The sequence below is a fragment of the Oryctolagus cuniculus genome, chromosome 1, assembly GCF_051225735.1.
Source record: "Oryctolagus cuniculus isolate XC-2025 breed Fujian yellow rabbit chromosome 1, ASM5122573v1, whole genome shotgun sequence".
NCBI lineage: Eukaryota > Metazoa > Chordata > Mammalia > Lagomorpha > Leporidae > Oryctolagus > Oryctolagus cuniculus.
In genome coordinates, this window is record NC_142867.1 from 179,585,407 (window position 1) to 179,602,060 (window position 16,654).

The 16,654-nt window shown below is 39.4% G+C and overlaps 1 protein-coding gene across 19 annotated transcripts in view; it reads right to left on the reverse strand.

The window, feature by feature from the left end:
* Positions 1-16,654, reverse strand: part of BNC2 (basonuclin zinc finger protein 2) — a 455,230-nt gene that overhangs the window by 161,004 nt on the left and 277,572 nt on the right. The window lies entirely within an intron of this gene.

The window sequence follows — 16,654 nt, forward strand, 5'->3', positions numbered from 1 at the left end:
GTATCGCTTCTTCCCCAGCTGAGCTGCCCTGGTTTGCTATTCCAGGCAAGTTCCCCATTATCCGCCTGCATCAGGAGTCTTCAACAGTCTCTCACAGCACTCACCACAGACTGTGAATATCGTCTCTATTGGTGTAATTATTTGATTTGACTCTGTCTTCCACTCTAGAACTTAAGCTCCATGAAGACAGGGTCACAAGTCTATTGACGTGAAATGCATACTGGCAAACAACAGATGCTCAAAAGGCACCGTGAGAAACACGGTTCTCCGAGCCCCTCTCCCCATTTACAAACAACACGGCCGCTCTGTCAAAAGAATTACAGGAGTTAACGAATGTAAAGCCTGAGCGCCTGTGGCTGGAACAGTATCTGTGATAAATGATAACTCTCCACATATTACATGTGAATGATTCTTTCTTCCCTTTTAATTCTTCCCTGTGTATTAAATTCTATTTTAATAACTTATAAAGTGTTTAAATCATATTTAGTCTAAATGAACAAATGAAAACTTTGACATGCATCCTACTGTACTATTCATACTATAATCCTCCAAGGTGGGCCTGAGGGTTATTATTTGTCCTAATATTAAGAGTTCAGAAATGTACATGTGTGTTACATGGCTCTAAATATACAGTGGTAAGGAAGATAAATATCCAAAATACTAATCAGTTTATTTCCACAACCTATAGAAACATGAAGAAAACATACAATTAAAACAATTCAAATTCAAAAGTAGATCTAGAACACAAAAAACAGGGTGACTTAGTTTCAAAAAGTGAAACAAGGATTGGTAACACTTTCATATTTGAATATTTAAGCAAAAGTGTATTTGATAGTATTTTAGATGAGTTCTTGGGCTCTATTCAAATAACGGATTTGGTTGGCACTGCAACTGAAGTCTCTAGTTTTATCACACTCATCACTGGCTTGAACTCTGCAAGTAAATGTGAATTGAACATCAATCTTCTTACAAAATGACATTTTTCAGGAAAGCACAAAAATGGTGTTTCAATTAGTACATAGTATACCTGCAAAAGAACTGCATAAAGACTAATCAATGAATCTCCTATCAGTTACAACCTGTTTGAGAACATTTACCCAAGAACATAGAATAATAAAACAGTGAAAGTCATGGGGCGAGCAGAAATACAAAACATTTATTTTAAAGGAACAATCAGAAAGAGAGAAAAAATCCTCTAAAATTAAAATTCATTTCAGTTTTCAGCTTTGTCTTTCCATTGGGGAAAAAACAAAAACAAAAACTATTAGCAGGACACTGTCTTCAAGTATCCATTGACCCTGGCCACCATCCCATATATAACGAAAGAGCTGTCTGAAATCTACTTTCCTCTTGCTCACTTCTGGGCAGAATAGCAAGATTTACAATTTAGATTATGGAATTTTACTTGAAATATCTTAAAATTTTTACTGGTTAAGTACATGACCTACATTAAAAGTAAATTTTAGGAAAAGATAATCATTAACACAACATTCATTCTCTCTCCACCAGTTTCTGCTATAAACATAGGTGGGAAATCTAGGTATATAAGTTGATTGCCTATAATGGACTACCAGTGATAAGACACTTTTTAAACCTATATCAAAAATTTTTTTATTTAAATGGAATCTTCTACACTGAAAGTCATAGAGATGATAAATATGTACACCTGGCAACCTTTTTATGAGGATACAAACTCTTCTATGCTGTAATTAATTAGTTTATCACAGCAGGTATTATTCACCTCTGCATATACACGTATGTCCCAGAAGGAAAGGTATGCATGGTATCAAAGGTCAAGTGAACTGTTTTACTTGGTAGGGAAACTGTTCTTTAAAGTCTTCAATTTGTAGAAAAATCTAGAATAGAAAATGATCCGTAATGAATCTGGAAGATAATTTTTCTAGGACTGCTGGAGAATACACTGTGTATATACTACAAAGTAACAATTACTAAGCATTATAGGACACAAGAGTGATCTTGCACATGACCAGAAAGTTGTGGCCAGCACATTTATACGTTTTGTGGATGAGATCCCAAGAATGTACTTCAAACACTACCTCCGAGACTCTAAAGCACTCACATGACAGTAATGCTGATTAAATCAGCAAGAATCTTTCTACACAGTGTTCAGGACAGTTTTATCCCTTCTGCTTCCATTTGGCTGACACATAAAAGTATTTGAAAAGAAACAACTCCCAAAAGAAGTGTCTTGAGTATTAACTAAGGCTTGAAAACATGATACTACCTTTAGAATTTTTCAAATTTTGTATTTTTAAATTTTTATTTGAGAGGTAGATAAAAAGAGGCAAGGGGAGGGTGAAGAAAGAGATCCACTAGCTCATTCCCCAAACATCTGCAATAAACAGAGCTAGGCAGGGGCCACATCCGAAGCCAGGAACTGGGAAAGCAAATCAGGTCTCCCACGTGGGTGGTAGGAATCCAATTACATTAGACACCACCAAGACCTCCCAGGGTTTACATTAATGGGAAGCTGGAGTCAGGAGCCCAAACCAGGAATTGAACCAGGTACTCTGATGTGGGACAAAGGCATTTTAACCACTAAGCTAAACTGTGGCTCCTGATACTGCCTTTGTAGAAGATACCAGTGTCCTAAATTTGGTCAAGTTACAATGCCATTTAAGAATTTTTTTTTTTTTTGCATGGTAGACAACTCCTGAGCTTACTTACACACAACAAATATGATCTATACAACTGAAATTTACTTGGTTCCAAAACACATATATGATTGAAGGAATATCGACTTGTTGGACTGTGGGGTTTGGCAATCAGGTGTCAAAATGAACAAGAAAATATGATTGGACAGACATAGAACATGGACAAAAGTACCCATGGTTTTAAGGGTGTTAGTTTTTATTTATTTCAGAGATACAGAAGGAGAGAGAATACACACATGCTCCCATCCACTGGTTCATTCTCCCAAATGACCTCAATGACCCCTAGCTGGAGCAGAAGCCAAGCAGGAACTCAATACAGGTTTCCCAGGTGGGAGGCAGGGATCCAACCATATAAGTGGTCACCTGCTGCCGACCAGGGTGTACATGAGCAGGAAGTTGTAATCACGAGCACAGCCAGGACTCAAACCCAGGCACTCACATGCAATGTGGGTATCTCAAGTGCAAAGTCAAATGTCCACCATAGGACCCAGGGTTTTAAAGATCCTACAAGACAGCTTTGCTATCAACCTAGAAAGTCTACCTAACTCTGACTATGAGATTACCTATACAGATGTACCAGTTCAGCAAGGTGAAAATGTTTTCTGTATTTTTTTTTTAGAGAAACATGTAAATCTAATTTGGACAAAGTACACAAAGTTTACGAAAGATAATTATGAAGCTCATTTAGAAGTTAAGAGGAGCGTGTTCTGGCACAGCAGCTACGCCTATATCCCATATCCATAGTACTACCTCCTACGTCAGATCCAGCTTCCTGTTAATGAGCACCCTGGGAGGAAGCAGGCAGTGGCTCAAGTACTCAGGTCTCTGCTTCCCATATGTAATAGTGGTACTGAATTCTGGCCTCATGGTTTAAGCCTGCCCCAGCTCTGGCTTTTGCAGAAATTTACAGAGTGAACCAGCAGATGCAAAATCAATCAACCGATTCCTCTCCACCCCTACCAACTTATAAGCAAATGAAAAGAGAATTTTTTAAAAGTTAAGGGTCTATAAAAGTGTTAATGTAATTGTTACTACTTGTTATCTAATGGTAATAACAGCAACTGAGAAACAACAAAGTTATTCTGTCTGCTAAAACATTTTTTTAAATTAATATAATAGTGGCCGGAGCTATGGTGTAGAAGGTTAATCTCTGCAGTACTGGCATCCATATGGGCATCAGTTCGAGTCCTGGCTGCTCTACCTCCAAGCCAGCTCTTTGCTCATGAGCCTGGGAAAACAGTGGAAGATGGCCCAAGTTCTTCCCTTGAACCCATGTGGGAGACCTGAAGAAGCTTCTGGCTCCTGGCTTCAGCCTGGCCCAGCGTTGGCTTCTATGGGCACTTGAGGAGGGAACCAGAGGATGGAAGGTTCGCTCTCTCTCTCTCTCTCCTCTCTTCTCTCTCTCTCCTTCTATTTCTTTCAAATAAATAAACAAAATCACTTAAAAATTAATATAATGGAAAATTATAGTAAAAAGCACCTATCTTATTTGCTGGTAACATAACAAGAAAATTTTAAAATATTAAACTTTCAAAAAAAGGTTCCTTGTATGTATCTAATATTTTTAATGTCATGTGAAGAACTTGCAAGCTGAATAAGTGATAACACTGTGTTATCTATGTGCCCTGAAATGTCTTGGTGTCTTCTCAACAGAAAGTAAAATATTAGATCCTGTGAATGGATGAGTCAATATTTGAAAACACATTGTCGCAGGGGCCAGATGCCATTAATTTAAACAGCAGGCAACATGGCCAGCACAAAAAGCCAGACAAATTCAAAGATGGTTACACTTCAACAAAACACATTGAGAAAAAAAAATTATAAGCACGGAAACACATCATCTTCACAGTAAACACATCCAAAATACTGAGAGATTCATAAGAAAAAGCTGAACTTCGAACAACTCTCACTTTGAAAAACAGGAGAGCTATAACCAACTTTTGAGTTTTTCTTAAAAGGCACAATACCTATATCTGATGACAAATAGTTGTATATTCATGTAACAGGATATAATTTGGCCATAAAAAGGAATTAACTACTGATACGTGCTATGACGTGAATGAACATGGAAAACACTAAGCTAAGTTGAAGAAGTCACTCACTAAATATCACATATTATATGATTCCATTCAGATGGAATGTCCAGAACAGGAAAACCTGGGGAGACAGAAAATATACTTGTGGCTCCCTAGGTATCACATTGGTGGTGGCAGTGGTGAGGGTGAGAGCTAAAGGATATAGCACATACCTGTGAATACACCAGTATGTATTAAAGTGTATACTTTATTTATTTATTTGAAAGGCACAGTTAAAGAGACAGAGAGATAGACAGACAGATCTACCAACTACCCAAATGGCTGCAATGACCAGGGTGGGCCATGCTGAAGCCAGGAGCCAGGAGCTTCATCCAGGTCTCACACATGGGTCCAGTACTTGGGGTCATCTTCCACTGCTTTCCCAGGCCATTAGCAGAGAGGCGGATTGGAAGTGGAGCAGCTGGGACAGTGGTGCAGCAGTGCCCATTGGAGATGTTGATGTCCCAGGTTATGGCTTAACCTGCTGAGCCACAACACCAGCCCCTATGGGTGGAATGCACGGTATGTGGAATATATATCAACACAGCTATTTACCATTGGGAAGAGTAAATAGAAAATCCCACTGAAATACCCGCTTTCTTTTAGTGGTATTAAATCACTTAATTCTACAAGATATCATTCCTTAGAAGACATATTGCAGCATAATATCTGTCTTTCATTCATATTTTCAATATACAAATGCTACATGAGTAAAGAAATGGGAGGTTTAAAAAAGGCATTTTACTTTTGCTTATATTTGAAAATCTCTTCTCCTTTAAAACAATAAAAACCTAATATATCCATTTTATAACTGATAATTATTTTTTAAAATATTGCCATTTTTCTATCAGGATAATTCAGGATATTCTTCAAGTTTTGGGGATTTAAAAACATACCAAAATTCCAGACTATACTGCTCAGTGATATTAACACCCAGGTGCTAAAAGAATAATTTGTTAAAAATTGACAGTGGTGAATTCTGTCATGCATATAACCAAAAACATCTCTCGATTAATTGCGATAGTAAAAGTTACTTGAACAAAAGTCAAGAAACAACGAAAATCATAAAACTGTATGCACATGTTTATAGATGACTATGAATGCTTCAATGACTCAAATGTATAAATACAAACTGGGAGTAAGGGACACAAACAGACACATAAATTTTCACAGACGCAGATCCAGTGAGCAGCTGCAGTCATTACCTTACGATCACAACCAACTATCAATCGACAAGAGGAAGACCCCATTTAAATAATTTAGGAGTTCAGAGGAAAAATCAACAGCGGGATATAGCCAATTATATAAGGAAAATACCCATGCTTCTATGGCATCAAAGCATATGCAAGCTTTGGAGTGTTCTTTTTTTTTTTTTTTTTCAATTAAATTAGGCCTATGGTAATACAAGCTATTTTGTTAAGCAATTAGTAATATTAGAGAAACAAGAAATAAAAGGCATTTCATTTCAGGCAAAAATATTTTACTTGCTTACCTAGCAATTAACAATTAATATATTCTGTTTATTTCTAGTATACTTATAGATTTTTACAGAGTGCTTTTGGCGGCTGTGACAACTATAAAGGAAAAAGTCTTTGCATGAAGATACTGATACTGAAGGGGTTAGCTCACTGTTAAAAAGTAATCACATTTTAACCAACCTTGATCTCTGTTTATCAGAATATATAACTTTGTATAAGAAGTCAAAGTATCTCTGATATCATAAGAATGCTAAGTAATAATTATCTCATTTCACGTTAATGTTGAATCAGCACTTTTGTATTCCATTGATATACATTTTATTCATTTTCACTAATGCAATTTGAAAGGAGGTAATGTGATTACATTTCTCTGTGGCATTCATGAAAACAATTACTAATATAATATGATAGGGAAGACATTAATAAGGACGGGATTTATAATGAGATGCATGAAGACTTATAAACCTTTAAGCATTACTCCTCATTAAGCAAGAAGGAAGACAAGATAAAGCGTAAGTTCTGGTATTTGATAAGCACTTCCAATCCTGGGAAACAATGGATTTGCATGAAGATCCCATATTTGGGACCAGACAGAGAGGTACAAGATGGATTGAGGATCTGTCCCACCTCACGCCAGATGTGAAACATTACCCTAAGTCAACGCCACCTTTCTACTCAGATGGCACATGAAGAACTCCTTTACAAAGGGAGTTCCTCTAAATCTTTACGCTCGACATAAAAGGAGCTGGCCAAATTGCTTCAAATGCCAGGTCACTGTAATCAATTCATGTACCAAGCAACACCATCAGGTAGGTGACCTTTTGTCTAAATTTACTCCTCTAGGTTTATGGACGAATTCACCCCAGCGAAGCGACAAGAGAAGAAAGTAGTTGCATTTTAGAATTTATCATTTCAAATGACAACTGATTATTCAGGCCCCTTAGGGCAGTCTTTGTGAGACTAACAACAAGCCATGTTTGTACAGTGCTATGAAGCTAGTATAATACTTCAACTATACTCATGTAGTTAATCATCACAATCTCTGATATTAGTAATTTCTCAAACAGCAGAAAATGAGGCTCAGAGATGTCCCTAAATGGCCACAGCTAGTAAGCCAGAGCTCTTTCTACTCCACCTAGATATGAGAAGAAAGCAGCAAAATAATCCCCTTAGCTACCCTCCTCCTCAGTGAGACTCCTCTGGTATTTCTTTCTGTCCCAAGAGGGGTTTATGACCCAATAGGAGATGTCAGCAAGATTACACAGAAAAGGGAGAGAATGGGTAAAGGTTTAAGTCAACTGAAAAACAGACACTGCCAAGTAAACAGTTAAGAATCTACACCAGGATTTTCTACAGTGTGGTATATTTTTAGATAAAGAAACTGACTCAGAACACTGTTTTAGGATGTCTTTAAATGGCTATATTAAGAAATGCCAAAATCTTGAAAAAGTGAGACAAGGCCCTCGCGAGAAGACCTGGCTTATGACGGCATGGTATACCTGTCCTGGGATTACTGTTCAGTCACATTATCTCAACAAACCTCTCATTGTCTGTATAACTGTGCATAATTACCTCTGATGATAACAGCATGTTTCTTTGGCTAGGTATCACTGTAGGAATCACATCTATTACAAATAATAATAATGATATGATGAACAGTCTACATGCTCCCTTATACGTTATTTATGTTAGGTCACAGATTCCCGGGGGGGGGGAGTCTGTGTTGAGACCTGAACTGGCTTCATTAGAGCTTCATATAAATCAATGAAGGCACACTTGATTTTACCAGTGGCTGCGTCGCTGGTATTTTTCAAGTGAAACCTCTCATGTAATACATTTTTAAAAACACAAATACAATGTTATAATTTCTTCTAAAAGGTACTTTTCTCAAATTCAAAAGGCTAAATTCAGATGCTCAGAGAAATCCCACAATTTCTATGGAATCTGTGAGCATCTTAAGGAAACTGTGCCCTAGAGTGTTGAAAAAACATTATTCTCTTTTTTCTTTTACAGATTAGCTTAAAAGATGAGAGTCATATACTTATAGAGAAAGACAGCAAGAACCAGACCATCTGCTAACAAATGCTTCAGCATCACCCAGCAAATTGAGAGATCTATGCAATGGTTATCAGAAACTCTGAGCCAACTCTCAAAAATTAAGAAATAAATAAAAAACGTTGTAGAAAAAAAAGGGGGGGGGTCTTCCAGAACAATGTTAATGTCATCTTGGGCATGTGGACTGGGTTCAGATATGTGTCAGCTGAATCAACATAATGGGCTATAACAGCTTCGAAGCAGCTAATATGGTCCATTGGGTCAATAATCCGTGAACTAAGAAGGATTTACTTGATAGACTATAAATGGTTCATAAGAACTCAGGAATCACTCCATCAGATCAAAAATCCAATTTTCATATGGTGCCTTTCTACAAATTAGCCAAAAGAAAGTAATGGCTCTGAAGGACTTCAAGGTCTATCAGTTAAAAATTCATGTTTTAAAGAACAGTGTAGAGGAAGAAGTAAAAATTAAATGTCTTCTGAGGCAGGGGGAGGTGAACCAAACTATTTACAGGAAAAATACATTTTCTTAAGGAAAGCTAATATACAACAGAAAATACATATGGGGCTTTCACATTTTCATACAGGTATGTGACTACAGGTATAAAAGCAACACGCTATGAAATCTCATATATGCATATTCTCTCTCCCCCTCCTCCGTTGTCTCTGTAAGTAAATTAGAAATCACCATTTCCAGGACAGCGACATCTTGACATGAAGCCAGACATTTTATTTTGGGCTCCTTACACTGGTTTATGTTGTGGGTCTGCTGTGTGAGGCGTGCAGAGGCATTTGGGATAGTATCCATATGTCTAGGTAAAAGCAGATGGAAGAAACTACAAAAGGTAAATCATAAAACTATAATATGTCTTCAACATTTGAGAGAGAGGAGGGTTGATTTCCTGGCTGGCCAAAGCTTATTATAGCCAGTGTTTACAGATAGCTGCACCTTCCACCCTCTCTAGACGACAGAGAAATGGGAGCCTTTATCCTGTATTTGTGAATTTCATTACATATTCACACTAGGTGATAGTGGTCATAGATTAATTTTTTAAAATGTAAGGCCATCTTTGTGAATAATTGTATTTACTAAGTTCTTGGCAACGAAGAAAAGCAGAGAAAAATGCTCCAAAAATGTTAACAAGTTGCAATTAGAATTCTTAACAAGAAAGAGTTCCTACACTAAGGAAGAGAATGTGATCTAACACCTGTCTCTCAAAATGTTATTAGCCACTCTCCATCATAAGGACAACAAGAGGGAATGGTTTCTGTTTCTTTTTGCGGGAGTAACACTGAATAAAAGAATAGATGTTTTTACATCAAAGTGTATCAGCTATTGACATAAGCTCGGTCCTCTTAACTTTCACACAAGGGAAAGAAAAATTCCAATAATTCTGAAATAGACAGATAAAACTTTTCTCTGTGGTTGCAGCCATGTACTATTATATGTAACTGCTTATTTTTAAAAAGAGCCTTATTGGTGCTCTCTGAAGGATTTTCTTTTATACATAGCTTTATCCTATAATTTTGTCCCTGTTGGGCACGCTGCCTAAATTTAAACACAAACAGTCAAGCAATGAAGAAACATTAACACATTTACTGTGAACAAAAACTCCCAGTTGTACAGTGAAATTTTAATACATTTCAACTTATCTCTTTTACTAATGGGGAGAGTACAAACCCTGCAGGAATTCGCTCTGCAAACTGGTAATTACAGTAGACTCACTTTTTTATAATGCATATGTATAGTCAGACACAAAAAACCCTGGCTGCCCTTTTGATGTAGGTTACAATAGAAATGTTTTAAAAAATTATGAAAATCTATAGCAATTCTAAAGGAATGCATTATTTCATGGAAAAGTGTCCTTTAACTTTGCATGCGGACACAAATAGACATATATTTAGATAGTTGCTTTACACACCAGAAGGCACAGGCTTTGTCTGCATGCGCTTTTATGTCATTCTTCTTATAATCTTAGTGTACAGAATAAATCTGCTCCTATTTGCACAAAGCCAGTTGTGATTTTAAATATCACAATTTATCTATCACATAGAGATGATATTATTTCATTTTGTGCCTGTTTCTCTTATTTGGTTCCTTCCAGTTTTGAGGATATAAATCTATATTTTGAGATCTCATTAAATCTCTTCATTAAATAAAGACTGCAAACCAGTACTTCTTCTCTTAGTATAAGGCATATGCCCCTCTCAACAAAAGAGACCCTATATGAGAACAAGAACAATATACTACAATATTAATAACAGAAGCATAATTAATAGCAACGAAGTGAAATCTTTATTACTATTCCCATCACTTGCTAGGCACTGCATATGTATGCGTCAAATTTTTGGTTTCCTAACCGCTTTCTAAGAACTTGAAATCTGCTAGATCGCTAAGAGGATATCACTGGGCTGGCGCTGTGGTGTAGTGGGTTAAAGCCCTGGCCTGCATCCCATATGGGCGCCAGTTTGAGTCCCAGCTGCTCCAGTTCAGATCCAGCTCTCTGATAAGGCGTGGGAAAGCAGTAGCAGACAGCCCAAGACCTTGGACCCCTGCATCCACGTGGGAGACCTGGAGGAAGAAGCTCCTGGCTCCTGGCTTCAGGTCAGTGCAGCTCTGGCCATTGAGGCCATTTGGGGAGTGAACCAGCGGATGGAAGATCTCTCTCTCTCTTTCTCTCTCTCTTTCTGCCTCTTCCTCTCTGTAAGTCTGCCCTTCAAATAAATAAATAAGAAAATCTTTTTTTTAAAAAAAGAGGATATTATTACATCAATTTATGTTAAACTCATGCTTATAAGTATTATCACACTAGGAGACAAAAATGAAGAGATGACATTTGTAAGTGGATATAACTTTTGTAAAATTATGTAAACTTCCAAGTGAAAAGGTGAAATTGCTAAAGCATCTCTGGTGTGTTATCCAGGGCTTGCTATGTGAAAAGGGAAACTATACAAGAAATGTCTAGCATGTATTTACTACTGAAATACACAAGGTGCCATATGGAAATCTTGCCTGGTCATCCAGTTTCAGGGAACAGTGACAGAGATGCACATTCCAGGCAGGCTTGGCTGCAGCAGAATGGACTCACCACTAGAGGGAAGAGATTTCAGAGACAACAGAAACAAGGACCGTCTTCCAAGGCCTCGAGTCTAGTTGTTCCTCTAGGCAATGCTAGTAACTTCCTAACCTCAGGTCTCCCTGTCCTAACCAAAAAGAATACCACTCCCTCCACCACTGCAATCTCCCTTAATCCCAAAGGCTACTTTATCATGCTATGCCTGAAACCAAAAAACAGAGAGATGCATCACCACTCAAGGCCCAGGCACTGGCTCTGTCCCAGGCAATGTGAAAATCCGTGGGCAACACAGACTGCCTCTATCTGGAAACTGACTGACATACTTCCTGTTTTTGAAAAAGCCAAACATCAAAATCTTTCTATGGGATTCCTTATCCTCAGTTTCTGCAGTTGCCTCTTTTTATCCTTATTCCGATTGCCTGATTTAAAGTATCGAGTAAATTGTGGCTTACATGTGAACAAATTACAAGCAGAATCACACCTCAAGGGTAACTGCAGTGTCTAATTTCAGTCTCTACAGCATCCATTCATGCTAGGTAAATATAACTGAACCATAAGGAAGAGCAGCTCCTTCACAACCTGTGGTCAATCCTAGACAAAGCATTCTCGCCTTCACTTCTTGTTCATCCTTTACTCTAAAGGCAGTGTGAGAAGTTGTGCCGCATAAAAAGTAACAAATACACCTCTGCTTCCTCCTAAAGGAAGGCAAAGAGATCAGGGCTACTGGCTTTAAGTCAACCAGATTCAAGTACTTGCAAGGGTTAAGTCAACTTGTGTGCTGTAGAGATTTATGACTTCCTTGAGATCAAAAGGAGAGAAGTAGAAATTTAATATTCTCTCTCCCTTGCTGTAAGGCAGAGAGAAGGCTGTGAATGAAGGCCTCCATACAGCAGCCCGCCGTGAGGAAACACACACCCTTCTAACACCTTCTCCAAATGAATGGTCCCTGCACTTGTCTTTCAGCATAGGTAACAAAGAAGTATGAAGCGGTCCATCTGAATTCTCTTCACATGCTGATGAAATCTTCCCAATCTGCTTTCCTCTGGAGAATAAAACGCTACACTGTTACAGAATCTTGGTTAACATAGTTAATATATGAAAAATAAGTATAGAAAGTACAATACTTTTTTTAAGATTATTTATTTATTTATTTGACACACAGAGGGAGAGGAGACAGAAAGAAAGGTCTTCCATTCACTGGCTCACTCCCCAGATGGCCACAATGGGTAGAGCTGAGCCAATCCGAAGCCAGGGGCTAGGAGTTTCTTCAGAGTCTCCCATGTGCATGCAGGGGCCCAAGGACTTGGGCCATCTTCTACTGCTTTCCCAGGCCATAGCAGAGAGCTGCATCGGAAGAGGAGCAGCCAGGTCTAGAACTGGTGCCCATATGGGATGCGTGTGCCGAGGTGGAGGCTTGGCCCGCTATGCCACAGCACTGGCCTGCAATACTTTCATACTCTGATGTTCCATTGACTCAGCAGGCATTTCCATATGTTGTGATGCTTCCAATTCTCCAGCTGAGTACAAGCTGATATATATTTGGGTGAACGAATTCACACTGACTAGCTCTGCTGCTCTCATGAAGACTGAGAATGAAGACAGTGGCAATCAGCAAAGTTTTACCCTCCCACATTTAGTCTTGATGTGTAAGAAACCTGCATCAAGACCATATTATGTATTTTAAATAATCTGAGATGGACTCTGGCGAGACGCCGGCAGCTACTGCTCTTCATGAACCCAGCCATGCACCTCACAGATTGTTAAGATGGCTGCTTCCTACTCTATTTGCACAATTAGTGTGTTTCACTTGAGTGAACCATAAATAGATCTGGAAAGCACAATTCAATATGATTTTCACTGAAACATTATCTGAATATCCACAGAGCTGGCAGTAAGCATGCTTTAATATTTTATGTCTGATCATATCCAGCAAATGTGAGGCTGTTATTTTAATTGTAAAATATATTACCTGTGTTCCAGTTGTTTAACACCGGGACACGGCTGCCAGATGGCATGCCTCAGAAAAATGCAAGGGAGAAGTGGGAGGATTTTCAGTGGGTGTGTACTTGTGCAGTGTTACTTTCTTTAAGAAGAATCATCTATTGACAGCTTGTATTCTTTACTCCTCAGAGATGAACAAAGTTTAGGGTTACATTTCACAATCTTGTCTAGCCATCATCTAGCTGCCAAACATCATTTCCAATGTTTATCTACATGAAAACTATTTTCTTCTTTAAATTTAATTTTTTTAAAAAATATGAATTTTAAAGGCAGAGAGGGAAGGTGGGGGAGGCAGAGAGAAAGTGATATCTTCCATCTGCTGGGTCACTCTCCAAATGGCCACAATGGCTGAGGCTAGGCCAGGTTGAAGCCAGGAGCCAGAAACTGCACCCTAGTTTCCCACGTGGGTGGCAGTGGCCTGAGCACATGGACCTCTTTTTCTGCTTTCTCAGGTGCATTAGCAGGGACCTGGAGCAGAAGCAGAGCAGCCAGGCTTGAACTAGTGCTCTGTTCTGACTGCCGGCTTTGCAAGAGGTGGTTTTAACCCTCTGTGCCACAATGCTGGCCCCATGAAAACGTTTTTCAATTCTGTGCATCAATTAATTAAAGCAGTGATTCCCATCCCCCAATCCCATTAGCCTACTTATTTAATTTTTTAAAGTTTAATGATTAGGGGCCAGCATTGTCACATAGCAGGTAAAGCTGCTGTCTGAGACTTTGGTACCCCATTTGGGTGGTGGTTCAAGTCCTAGCTGCTCTACTTCCAATCCAGTTCCCTGCAAATGGCCTGGGAAAACAGTGGAAGATGGCCCAAGGCCTTGGACCCCTGCACCCATGTAGGAGATCCAGAAGAAGTTCCTGCCTCCTGGCTTGGCCTGGCCCAGCCTTGGCAAGTTGTGGCTATTTGGGGAGTGAACCAGAGGATGGAAGATCGCTGACTCTCTCTCTCCCCTTCTCTCTGTAACTCTGCCATTCAAAATAAATAAATCTTAAAAAAAAATAGTTAATGATTAGAGGAAAACTGGTGCTGGAGGGAAGTAATATTACGAGGGAATGACAGCTAATAAAGCTAGTTTCTGTGTGAGACTATTACACCTGACCTAATAACATGAAGTTCTATACAGGTGTATACAGGTGTTAAGCATGTTATATCTTTGTCTAAGAAAACAAAAGGTATTAAGAATAAGAGTAAGAAGCATAAAGCATGAGATGATAAGGCCTCCAAGGCGGAACTGCCTTTGCTTTAATTTGGGATCACAGGAAACAGTGATGGTACCTCTTTCGTTGTTTAGACATCATGGAGGGGGAGGCGACTCTGTAAACCAAGGTGAGACTTATCAAGTTGCTGAGAAAACAAGGTTTCATAGCACAATCACATCTTCTTTAGCTGTGAGCCAAATGTTTCTACTTCTTAAAAAACACACACAGCTCTTGCCTATTAAATATAAAAGAGGATGGGTACAAGCATACGTCAGAATCAGCTGTGATGCTTCGCAGGCGTCAGAACACCACTCCAGCATCAGAGAATCAGAATGCCAAGTGCGGGTGCACAATGCCAGGAAGGAGCAGCTCTTCAGACTGTGCCATGGACAGCTCGCTTGCCCCAGCCTCCTTCCAGCCCTGTCACCGCTAACTGTATCGTGGGACCTGGAAGAGGCCCGAGACCGCACTGAGACCGAAACAAATGGACATCAATGCAAGAAGCACGCTCTGTTTAAAGGACTTTGGGGGTGAAGGAAATCCCAAACTTGTTTCGCATCTCTTTGGAAACAGTGAAGGAAGTCAGCAGTTTCCTGAGGAAGGCCTCAGGAGCTTTCCCAAGATTAGAAAGCAGAGCCTCTCACAGGGAGCTGAAGTCCCAGCCAATTGTTCCAGCAGGATCCCTACCGAACACTCCTGAGCCTGAGACTGATGGAGAGGGGAAGAGGAAGCTAGGGAGGGCAGGGACTGGGTACCTAAATGGCTATCCACTTTCATTTTAAATGGATTCACTGAGAAGATATAAATGATTAATATGACTAATCCATTCCCTTAGTTATTCTCTTCCTCCTTATTGCCACAACTCACCAATTTTTCAATATGCATGCAAGAGAACAGAGTTTGCCTACATAACTGTAGCCACACTTCTCTGTGCCCTGAAGCTGGGTAATATATGTCCATTGTGAAAAACAAAGTGCCCAACACAATCCTGGCGATGTAAGAAGTGCTCAGGATGGGTTCTCTTCCCTGTCCTCTACATAGTCACCCAAGCATGGAGGCCATTCTTGGCCTTCACGTTTTGACATAATTAAACATTTCCAAGGCGAGGGTTCTAACGGGCTTTCACGTTCCTGATCATTCCAACTCCCTGGCAGCAATAGAATCCTTCACTCCCGATCCTCCTGAGCGAAGCAGGTTCTCTCTGTAATTCACAGCAATTGTAACTGAACTGGACCAAGTGGCTCCCAAGCTGATTTCTGAAAAGACAAATATGCCCTCTTCTGGCTTCTCATTTCAGAAAAAATAAAACAATATTAGCTTATTAGATGCATCAAAACATGAGGTAAGAAGGGTCTACTCATTTATTATGTTTACTACTAATCATTTTAATCACACAGAGATTTTCACAGGTCAATGTTAACATTTGGATACCTCCTCAAGACAAGGGCTTCCAACAAATTTTTCCTCAATCAAACAACAAAGCTGAAGATAATATAAACTGCATGAGCAGGGGTCAGTAAAGAAAATCAAAATGCACGTATCCACTGGCAAAACCCGGGCAGAAGTCCTCCCCTTGGCGCCACACGCCCCATCAGTGTGCCCTGCTCCATGCCCACTCAGGCCTGCTTTCACAGCTCGGAGCCCACAGCAATGCCAATTAGTGTCAGTTGTGATGGGGTTTTAGAGACATGAACCTTTGTCTTGGAGGAAGTGGGCTGCAACCACCAACTTACTGTACAGAGGCAACCTAGCAACCCATTAGGTGGAAATGACTTTGTAGCCACTTCCCCCAGAGACTGCATCAGACACTGATGCTTAGACAGATGGGAGCATTTTTACATTTCTGTATTAACTGCATCCAGGAAGATGGATTTTTATCATTGAATGCTGTCGAGTTCTCATTTTGTCCACTTCTCCCTTCTTTGTTACTTCTTGGCTATCTGTAATGGTACAAAATACGATTTTGCCGAATAAAATAATGAACTAAATATTTCAGAGACAGGGAGAGCCTTCTCATTGTATGTATTAAGAATATTCTATGGGACACTCACTGATACAACCTTCTGGGGATCCATTAATGGAGTGGCATTC